Here is a 9,741-nt window from a genome sequence, read left to right as displayed (position 1 = left end):
CTACAGTGATGTATTCATTTATCAATTGCAATGTCCTTATTTCATGTCTTCCAAAACTTCCCCGGCACCATACGCTGCCTAGTTCTGATTAAGTATGAAGATTTGTTGCTGCTTTTCCTGGCAGGTACCAGTATTTTTCTGTAGCTTGTCCACCAGGTGGTAGTATGCATGGTTTCTCTACAGTTTGCCTTCTTGGAAGTAAACAATATACTAGCTAGACATTGTTCCCAAGTGCAGAGTTCATTTCTGGGACAGTCACTTGGTTGATTCTCTTTTTGGTTTCCTTCACTGAAATGTTTCCAGGTAAAACAACCCGTTTAAAGATTTTGTATCATAGGAGACATACGTTTTGGTCACTTACAAATTTGAAAAGAAAACTTAAGTAAAAATTCTTAAGTCCTTTTCAGAAGTTCTCTGTATAAGTGTAGTTTTAGTAGAACTCTTGGAACTTATAAATTTGAAAAAAGCATCAGAAGCATCTTGTTGAAGACAAATCCTAAATCTGAAATACACATTTTCAGGATGAAGTAAAGTTGGCCTTGAATGCATACAATCAATCATCGAGTGTGACCCAGACAAATAAAGCAAGGCATTTAAAAATAGAGGTTGATGCTCATTAACAGGTCCCATTAATCTGCTCATGTCTTGGCATTATCACCATGGCATGAAGGCAAAATATAGGTTTTATATATAGTATGTAAAATCTACCACTGTTCAGAAATTCCTGCAATGGAACTAATCAATGTCACTGTCTTGGAATTTAAATAAAACTGGGTGTGCAAACTCCAAGATGAATTTCACTTCCTGCTTAGGAGTAAAAGGGACCAAAAAAAGCAGCACATAATGTCAACGCCGCCGAACATTGTCATCTTTTGTACCATAGTGTGGTAACACGGGATTTTATATTATCCTCATCCATTTAACCTCTGCCTATATCTTTACGCTGAAGTTACTGTGCTAAATATCCTTTTGAAAATTTGTGCAGCTTGCATGTGGGGAGCTCCTAACTTTACAGTGACTCATCACAACTGCTCACTTTACCTCAGCAATCGGAACTGCACCATTAACTTGTGTTGCTACTCCCATGTACTGTGAGATTTGAAGTACAACATTAATTAATGATTTTCTATGTATAAAATCAAGTTCATACTGTAGTTTTTCTCTTGCACTTCTTTCATGGCTTTTGAAAGAACTTCCATTATAAACCCTAATTTTCAAATTCTGTAACTTTCTGCAGAAACAATGCTTTGAAATTTCTCGTGTGTTCTCAACCCAAAGGTTAATTTTGGAAAGTCCCCAGAGACTATTTGGCCCATTATGACTTACCACACTATTTCCATAGTCCAAGACAATTATTTAGATAACTCAAAATGTTACAAATTAAAGCCCAAACTTCCCATGGGTTTAGTCCTCAGTGAGAATAACATTTTTGAGAAAATTCTGAAAATAATCAAATCTGGGCATGAAATATGAGCAAAACCAAAACATGACTTCCAATTAGTCTTTTAGCATTGCCCTGAGAATGCAATTCCAGATTGGAGCACCAAACTGAAATATTTGCAATGGCCATTAAAAAAAAAAAAACCAAACACATGTATAATTAGATGTTTGAATTTACACTCTGAGACATCTACTACAAGTATCCCAGTACTTCAAAGTATAACTCAAAGCATTGATTCAGCACTGCTCTTAAGGGCTCACATTCCAAGAAACTAGAATTTATTTTAATGAATGTTCATTAACAATCGTCAAAATACATGATATTACTTGACAGCATGCATGCTGGTGCCTTTTTTCCTTTAAACCTAGGCAGGGTAGAACTACATAATACACCTTTTATAGGTGAGACACTTCATATATAGAAGTCGGGGAGCAAGTTATTCCCAGATTAACAAGAAATCTTCCACATTTTTGTATGTTTCTACATATGAAAGTGTTTAAATGACACCTCGTGCATCTGACTCTGTATTACTGTGTGCAAAGTGGCAGCACTATGGGAACAAGAGCTCTGAATTTCTCTGTGTAAATCCCTTATAATGTTGCAGTAATGCAGCTTTTGCTTTTAACATGATAGTGGTTTGCCGGAGAGGTACTGTTTTGGGTATGTGTGGAAACAGGTTGGTGTGTAGACATTGATGCTGGTTTAGGGTTGAATACCTGCAAATACTTCATAAAGAACCAAAATAATTCACTAGCAATATTCGCAAAAAGAAAAGGAGTACTTGTGGCACCTTAGAGACTAACAAATTTATTAGAGCATATGCTGCATCCGATGAAGTGAGCTGTAGCTCACGAAAGCTTATGCTCTAATAAATTTGTTAGTCTCTAAGGTGCCACAAGTACTCCTTTTCTTTTTGCGAATACAGACTAACACGGCTGCTACTCTGAAACTAGCAATATTAAGAGCAAAACAATTCTCAGTTAGATAGAACTCTGTTTCATCTAAAAACTGTGACCAGCTGCCAGTTCTAGCTCTTGCAGAATTTTTTTACCAAACTCTTCTGAGTTAGTATCTTAAGCAGCACTATTGTATTGACAAAGCTGAGAATTTGGCATGAGAATTTTTAAATTGGCATGTCAGAGATGTGTGGTGAAGAGCTCACTGATTCAAATCCCTCTATAGTTATGCAACAGGGGCTAGCTATTGGATTTTCTTTCAGATTTTTTTTCAACCACTGCATAGGCAAATTAGAAAACTATTTGTATAACTTTGGTACCTCCTTTTTTGTGTGTGTACGCTCAACTTCCTCAGAAGAAAGACACAGAACAGGTAACTAACTGGTTTTCCTCCTGGTTTCTTTTCTTAGATTGCTGAGAAGTTAACTATGAAATGCAGGAGGGAACTTTACAAGTTGGAATGCTGGGCTGTACAATTTGGACAAAACAGAATTATGCAGTTAAGTGCTATATTTAACCTTTTCCTTTGACAGCTACTTGATACCTTCTGTCAGTGCAGAAGTCATTAATACACATTCTCTTTGACAAGCGGATGTGTGTGGGTGTCCATATGGATATTATTTAAAATATCCAGCTATCTGTAATGAGGTTAGTTCCCAAGGATAGTACTTTAATGAGTAAAGAGGAGTCTAGTAATCACGGAACGCTGATACCAGACTTGCTCTTACACAAGGACAAACAGAGGAAATGGAGCACGCTGCACTTCCCATAGTTATATTTACAAAAGTGCTGTTTTGTCTTTAGGTTCCCCTGGAGACTTCCTGGAGGCTATGGTAATAACCTCATGCATGCAGGCATGGCTCTCGTGCATTATAGTATAAAAAGCATATTGGCTGTGTGTGGTGTGATTGCTTTAATTTTTCTGTAATGCTTCCTCCTCTCATCCTGTGTACTTGGCTCTTTGTTTCTTGCTATCACAGTTACACAGCAACAGTGAGCTCCGCTGTGCTAGTCATTTGATCTGTTAAGAGCATGGTACTTCCCAATCTGTGCTGTTCTGGTGTATTTTAAAAAATATTTTCAACATAAGAGCTCTCTCTTTGGATGGCACCTTTCAGACAAATTACAAGAAAAAGCTTTAAAACACACAGATTTTTAAAAATGAAAGTAAAGGTATAAGCAAGGGAGTGGGGGTAGGAGAATTGTTTTCTCATGAGGTGATTTTTTTTTTTTGTTAAAGGGGCACAGATTAGTTATGCTCCAACTCCCATTGACTTTCAAAATTTGTGCCTTTGAAAATCTTGCCTGTTTTTTTTTTTTAATGCAATGGCTAGAAAGTGAGTTGCTGCTTGGGAGTAAAGGAAAGGCTGCTCCAGATGGCAGGAGATGTCTTGGACCAAACAAGGCTGTGGAGGGATTGGGTGAGGGGAATGGTTCTACAGGAGCAGAGGGAACAAAAAGAGGAAAAATACGGCAGTCTCTAAAATTTCCCTACCATTCCAGTGATCTTTCTGATCCCCTAAGCATCTACAGTGCCTTAAACCAACCCCAATCACAGGGCTAAAATAGCGTACATGCTGGTCCTCAGGAACATGGGGTGGTGCTGTGACGAGTCCTCTGCACTGGGAATAAATTCTCCAACACTTGCTAGATAGCCATCACCGGCACAGCTGCCTGGCCACTGGGAAAGATTAGTTTCCACTGAGGTATTTTTCAGTATGTGTTTGGGTGTTCTCAAACTTGTATTTTAATTAAGAGATTATGCATATTTTTAATGGTCAAATCTAAGCAAGGGTGGCACTTTACCTGTATAATATCAAATAAATACCAATGCAGGAGTAAGTGGTGGTTATTTGGAAATCCATTGTTTCCCATTTCCGTTTGAATTGGCCCCAGTTGTGTAGGGCTCTTGCTGAACTTTGCTTCCTTGTGGAGCTGACGCTGCCTAGCTGAAGTTGTACGGTACTTTGTCGTCCTGCTGAATTTGTTCCTATTTTCAGGATGGTTATTTTTTTAGCCAGTAACAGAGCTTTGATAACTAATTCTAAAAAAACAAAAAACACCCCAACCTGTAGTGCCCTTATTTGTCCTTCAGTCCTAAGTGCCCTCCAGTTGGCTTGGGTTGCATGTCCTGGACAGTGTTGTAAGTGTACCCAATCTGTAATAGATTTAAGAAGTGAAGAGGGCATGGATGGCCTCACAGTACACCACAGGGATAGGCTCAGACAGGCTCCAATTCTACCTACTAGCCAGGGAGTAGTATTTGCTGAGCAGGAAGCCTGTGGTGCATTCAGCACTTGGCATGTGACAATCGGCATAGATTGGTTTTAATTTGATCTCTTTTTGGTTGAGCTCTTCGTTGCTTAGATTATGTGTGGTCATCCCCTGGCTGGCTGTCCTACTCACAGGATGTGCTGAAGTTTATATCACCAGCAGTCACTGCAAATCTGTGTGATTCTTAGTGCCTTGATTTCCTATCTGCAACTTCTGCTTACAGGTGTCTGCATGTCCTTCCAGTATATGGCTAGTTCTATTGCTTCTTGTTGGCCTCAAATAGCAGGCCCAAGAAACCGGTTACCTCTATTACATTTGGAACTCTCTCCCTTTGTAGAGTGGTTATAGTGTTTGTAAACGGGGTTAATTTGACAGCAGTACTGTCATATCCACAGAAGGGGCATATACAGTGCAAACTTTCCTCACAATGTGCCTTGTCTGTGGGCCTCAAATTGGGCCTTGAGGGATCACTAGGATGCAAAAGGGTAGCTGATTCTTCACACCTCTTCAATACTTGACTTCTCTCTCTCTAATTAAAAGTGGTGTTTAATGTGAACACTTTTTTCCCTCTTTGAACTGAAGTGAACTTCACTCATTTCACACTGGCTGGTGAGCAACCTTTGGATTTTAGGGCTGGTCTACATTGAAAACTTACATCAGCATAGCTACCACTCTCAGGGACGTGAGAAATCCACAGCACTGAGAGACAGAGCTATGCTAACCTAACCCCAGGTGTAGACAGCGCTAGGTCAATGGAAGAATTCTTCCACCAACCTAGCTCCTGCCTCTTGGGGAGGTGGATGAACTGCAGTGACGGGAGAACCCCTCCAATTGCTGTAATGAGTGTCTACATGGAAGCGCTGCAGCTGAGCCACTGTAGCCTTCTAAGTATAGAGATAGGCATAGCCAAAGGCTATATCTACACTACCACTTAAGTGGGTATAACTTTATGTTGCTCAAGCGTCTGAATAAACCACTCTGTGACAAAGTTCCTCCTCTACCTTGGTGGGTCTTGCGCTTATTGGCAGATTTGCTCGCCTTGGAGCTTCACGGCAGCCCTCAGCTTGGCCGTTTTTCTGAAATCACAGTCCAGGTCGACTCCTCGTGTGTCTGACCAGAAGTTGAGAAGATTTGAGGGGAACCTGGGCCTGCCCTCTACTCCGGGTTCCAGCCCAGGGCCCTGTGGAATGCAGCTGTCTAGAGTGCCTCCTGGAACAGCTGTGCGACAGCTACAACTCCCTGGGCTACTTCCCCAGGCCTCCTCCCAACACCTTCTTTATCCTCACCATAGGATCTTCCTCCTGGTGTCTGATGCTTGTACTCCTCAGTCCTCCAACAGTCCGCATTCTCACTCTCAATTCCTAGCGCTTCTTGCTCCCAGCTCCTTACAGGTGCACCACAAATTGAAGTGAACTCCTTTTTAAACCCAGGTGCCCTGATTAGCCTGCCTTAATTGAGTCTAGCAGCTTCTTGATTGGCTGCAGGTGTTCTAATCAGCCTGTCTGTCTTAATTGTCTCCAGAAGGTTCCTGACTGTTCTGGAATCTTCCCTGTTACCTTACCCAGGGAAAAGGGTCCTACTTAACCTGGGGCTAATATATCTGCCTTCTATTACTCTCCTCTAGCCATCCGGCCCGAACCTGTCTCGCACCCCCCCAACCTCAGCACTGGGATGGACAGTGCAATGTAGGTGGGAGTGCTTCTCTGCTGCCATAGCTGCTGCCACTCATTAGATTAAGTAAATCACAGGAGAGCTCTCTCCTCTCGGCTTAGAGCAGCTATACAAGAGAGTTTATAGTGGCGCAGCTGCAGGCTCTCTAGTATAGCCATTGACTTAGACTTTTAGGTTACAGCTGCTGATTAGGGCTGGATTGAACTGGTGCTCATAGTTGAATGTCTCCGTCTCACTGCTGTTTCCCTACATTGTGGCTCTGTCTGACTGGGCTATTTGTCTATCTTTTTCCTAAAATGAAAAGGAGAACACCTGGTCTTTGGTGGAGTGGGCAGGAAATGTGGTTGCGAGGCAAGGAGAAGGAGTAGAAACTCTCCTTCCGGTCCAGCTTTGCCTAACTCAGCTCACCACAGTCTCACGCGTGCACCCTCCACCGGCAGCGTCAGCTTTGCAAATCATTTCACCTTTAGCAACTAGCTTCAGTCACATTCTACATTTCCAAGCTAAATAAATCCTAGTTCTTGCAATCTCCCCCTATAACAGTTCCACTGCACTTCTAATGATCTCTGTTGCCCACTCTCAAACTTCTTAATTTCAAGTATATTTCTAGAGAATATATAATTTTCAATTGGTTTATAGTGAGGGGAACCACACTAGATGCAGAGCTCCAAATGTAGATGTGCTGCTTCCTTATAAATCCTCTTACAAGATGTCTAAATTTAATGGTCTTGGCCCCTTGCAGACATTTGATAGCCAGTGTTTAAGAAAAGCAGTGTTCGCCTAAACTCTGAATGTCCTTGCTTGTGTATTTAGGATAAAAATGTCAAAAGTGCCCAAGTTCCATTTTCAAAAGAGACATAGGCTTTGAAAATTTGACCTACAGTCACTGCTGACTGACAATGTGTCTTCAGCCCATGCGATCAGTCCCTTGCCTGTATGAAATCTGAAACTTAACCTACACTTATAAAGTACAGTGGGCTTTTTACTGAATTGTAATGATGGAAAAATACATGGAACCAATATCACAGTTGAAAGAATATTTTATGTATATGGGGAGGTGGAGGGGGGAATTTCCCCTCTCCTGAGGCCATACCTGTAGGGTAAGCTGCAATGGAAATAAAACTGCAGTGGGTTAAACCTTTCAATAACTAGCTTTGAAAAAGAATTGCTGACACACATTATAAGAGCCAGACTCTTGAATTGAAATTCCATCAGTACTCAGGGGCAAATGTGCATTTTAATAAATTGCTAGTTACAAAGTAAATAAAGATTTCTGCTATCATTCTGTACCAGAATTCTGTGCTATTTCGTCCTAAAAGTCAGTGTTTTTCAACCTGTGGTCTGCGGACCCCTGGGGATTTCCAAAGGGGTCCACACCTGCCTTCAAAATTTTTTAGGGATCTGAAAATGAAAAAAGGTTGAAAAGTGCTATCAATCATGCACATCAGTGAAGAAGCGAAAGTGTTTAGGTTTTCCCCTGCATTGAGACAGCTGTCTCACACACAATGTGACTGTATTAACACTGCTGTTGCTATATGCAGCCAAGATAAAAAGTCCTCAGGGTTTGCCTGTTTCACTCAAGCTGCTAATTCATCTCTCCTCGTTAACTAATCCCTTCACATTATTCCCTCACTTTCACCAGGTTTTAATGCACATTTCCAAAAATTTAAAACTTGTCTTGTTAGAAGCTGCGCTCTAGCAGAAATACAGGGTATTTCTTTCCTTCCTTCTTTCCTTCCTTCTTTCCAAGACGTGTAATGCTTCTTTTAACCTTCTCCTGGTGCATGTGAGACTATAACCACTGCTTACTTGTGCTTTGAGTTCACAAGTCGATGAATGTGATTGTAGTGAGTGTGTGGATGAGACAAGGAATTAATATGAGAAAATGCACACAACAGGAAATGTCCACTGCAGTTTAAGCTGTCTTGGGGAAGAGGCCAATAAATCCTATTTGGTCTGAGTGCTTCTGTCTGTTAGTACAAACATGTACCCTTGGTGCAGAAACTACCTAACGACATGATGATTGGCCGGCTGAGGAGGATAGAAATAATATTTTCACTATCTGCTCTACTAACTTTTGGATGGCCAGACCTACGTTCCAAATGATCTTATCCCCCTGAAAGTAGCACCCTCCAAAGGGCACTTCTGGGATTGTCCTTGTAACATATGCCACTCCAGATGGGCACTTCAATCGAAAATCTCCCCTACATAACACAGTTTAGAGATGTAACTTGACACTATATTGTTTCCCACTTTCCAGCCTCTTGATAGTACTATGAAGATGGGTTTGTGGGCAGATAGTTATGCAGGTCACATTAATGCCTGCCCATTTCTACTGTTACATTAACTGAAATTCTTCACTGAGTATCCTTCACCCTCTGTTATAAGAATAGCTTGCTAGAATGCTAACCGTAAAGGGACCAATTTAACTATCCCTGCCTGCCCCCAAGGCTGCTGGAGATAAGGTGTAATGTTCCAGGGGCAGTGTTGGTTGTCCCCAGAAGAGCTGATCGAATTGAAATGTTGTAGAGGTGTTATGTTTGCTCTTGTAAAGAAATGTTCTGTGCATGATAGATTTAAGCAATGGAACTCACAGATCCTTGATGTAATGGAAGTAAGTAGTTTGAAGTTGAAAACATTGGTTGCACATTTATGAATTGGAGCTGCTGCAGATGACACTAGCCGGGATAGGATTACAATGGCTATCTATTGTTGTACATCAGAGCATAGGTGGATCGTCAGCAAAAGTCATTAGGATCTTCCTTCATAGCATAACACGGAACGTCTCTTAGGAATTTTACACCACCTTTGGAAGCAGTTGGCACAGTATCAAAGGCAGTAGAGACAGTATCAAAGGCAGTATAATAGTGTAGAAGAAACATTGATCTAGCCAATAAGAATGGCCATACTGGGTCAGACCAAAGGTCCATCTAGCCCCAGAGGGAATGAACAGAACAGATAATCATCAAGCGATCCATCCCGTCACCCATTCCCAGCTTCTGGCAAACAGAGGCTAGGGACACCATCCTTATCCTTGCCATCCTGGCTAATAGCCATTGATGGACCTATGCTCCATGAACTTACCTAGTTCTTTTTTGAGTTCTGTTATAGTCTTGCCCTTCACAACATCCTCTGGCAAAGAGTTCCACAGGTTGATGGTGCGTTGTGTGAAAAAAATACTTTTTGTTTGTTTTAAACCTGCTGCCTATTACTTTCATTTGGTGACCCCTCATTCTTGTGTTATGAGAAGGAGTAAATAACACTCTTATGTTCTTAATGCAGAGTTTCTGTTCTTTTTAGGCACATTTCCTCTGTACATATTTACAATATGCATGTACATTTAGCTGGGTTCGGGTTTAATGAGTTCATGGTATTATAATACAGATGGCACAGGAATCT

At 41.2% G+C, this 9,741-nt stretch overlaps 1 protein-coding gene across 2 annotated transcripts in view; it reads left to right on the top strand.

The window, feature by feature from the left end:
• The first annotated feature begins 2,736 nt into the window (after positions 1 to 2,736).
• The window catches only part of SHC4 (SHC adaptor protein 4), a 64,507-nt gene continuing 57,502 nt past the window's right edge, over positions 2,737 to 9,741 (top strand). For both annotated transcript variants that reach the window (XM_043494028.1, XM_043494024.1), the window contains exon 1: positions 2,737 to 2,770. The gene's annotated coding sequence lies outside the window, so the exon portion shown is untranslated. The remainder of the gene's footprint in view (positions 2,771 to 9,741) is intronic.

This window comes from Dermochelys coriacea, chromosome 10 (assembly GCF_009764565.3).
Source record: "Dermochelys coriacea isolate rDerCor1 chromosome 10, rDerCor1.pri.v4, whole genome shotgun sequence".
Classification (NCBI taxonomy): Eukaryota; Metazoa; Chordata; order Testudines; family Dermochelyidae; genus Dermochelys; species Dermochelys coriacea.
The sequence above is the reverse complement of the archived record's forward strand: the minus strand, read 5'-3'. Positions and strand labels throughout refer to the sequence as shown.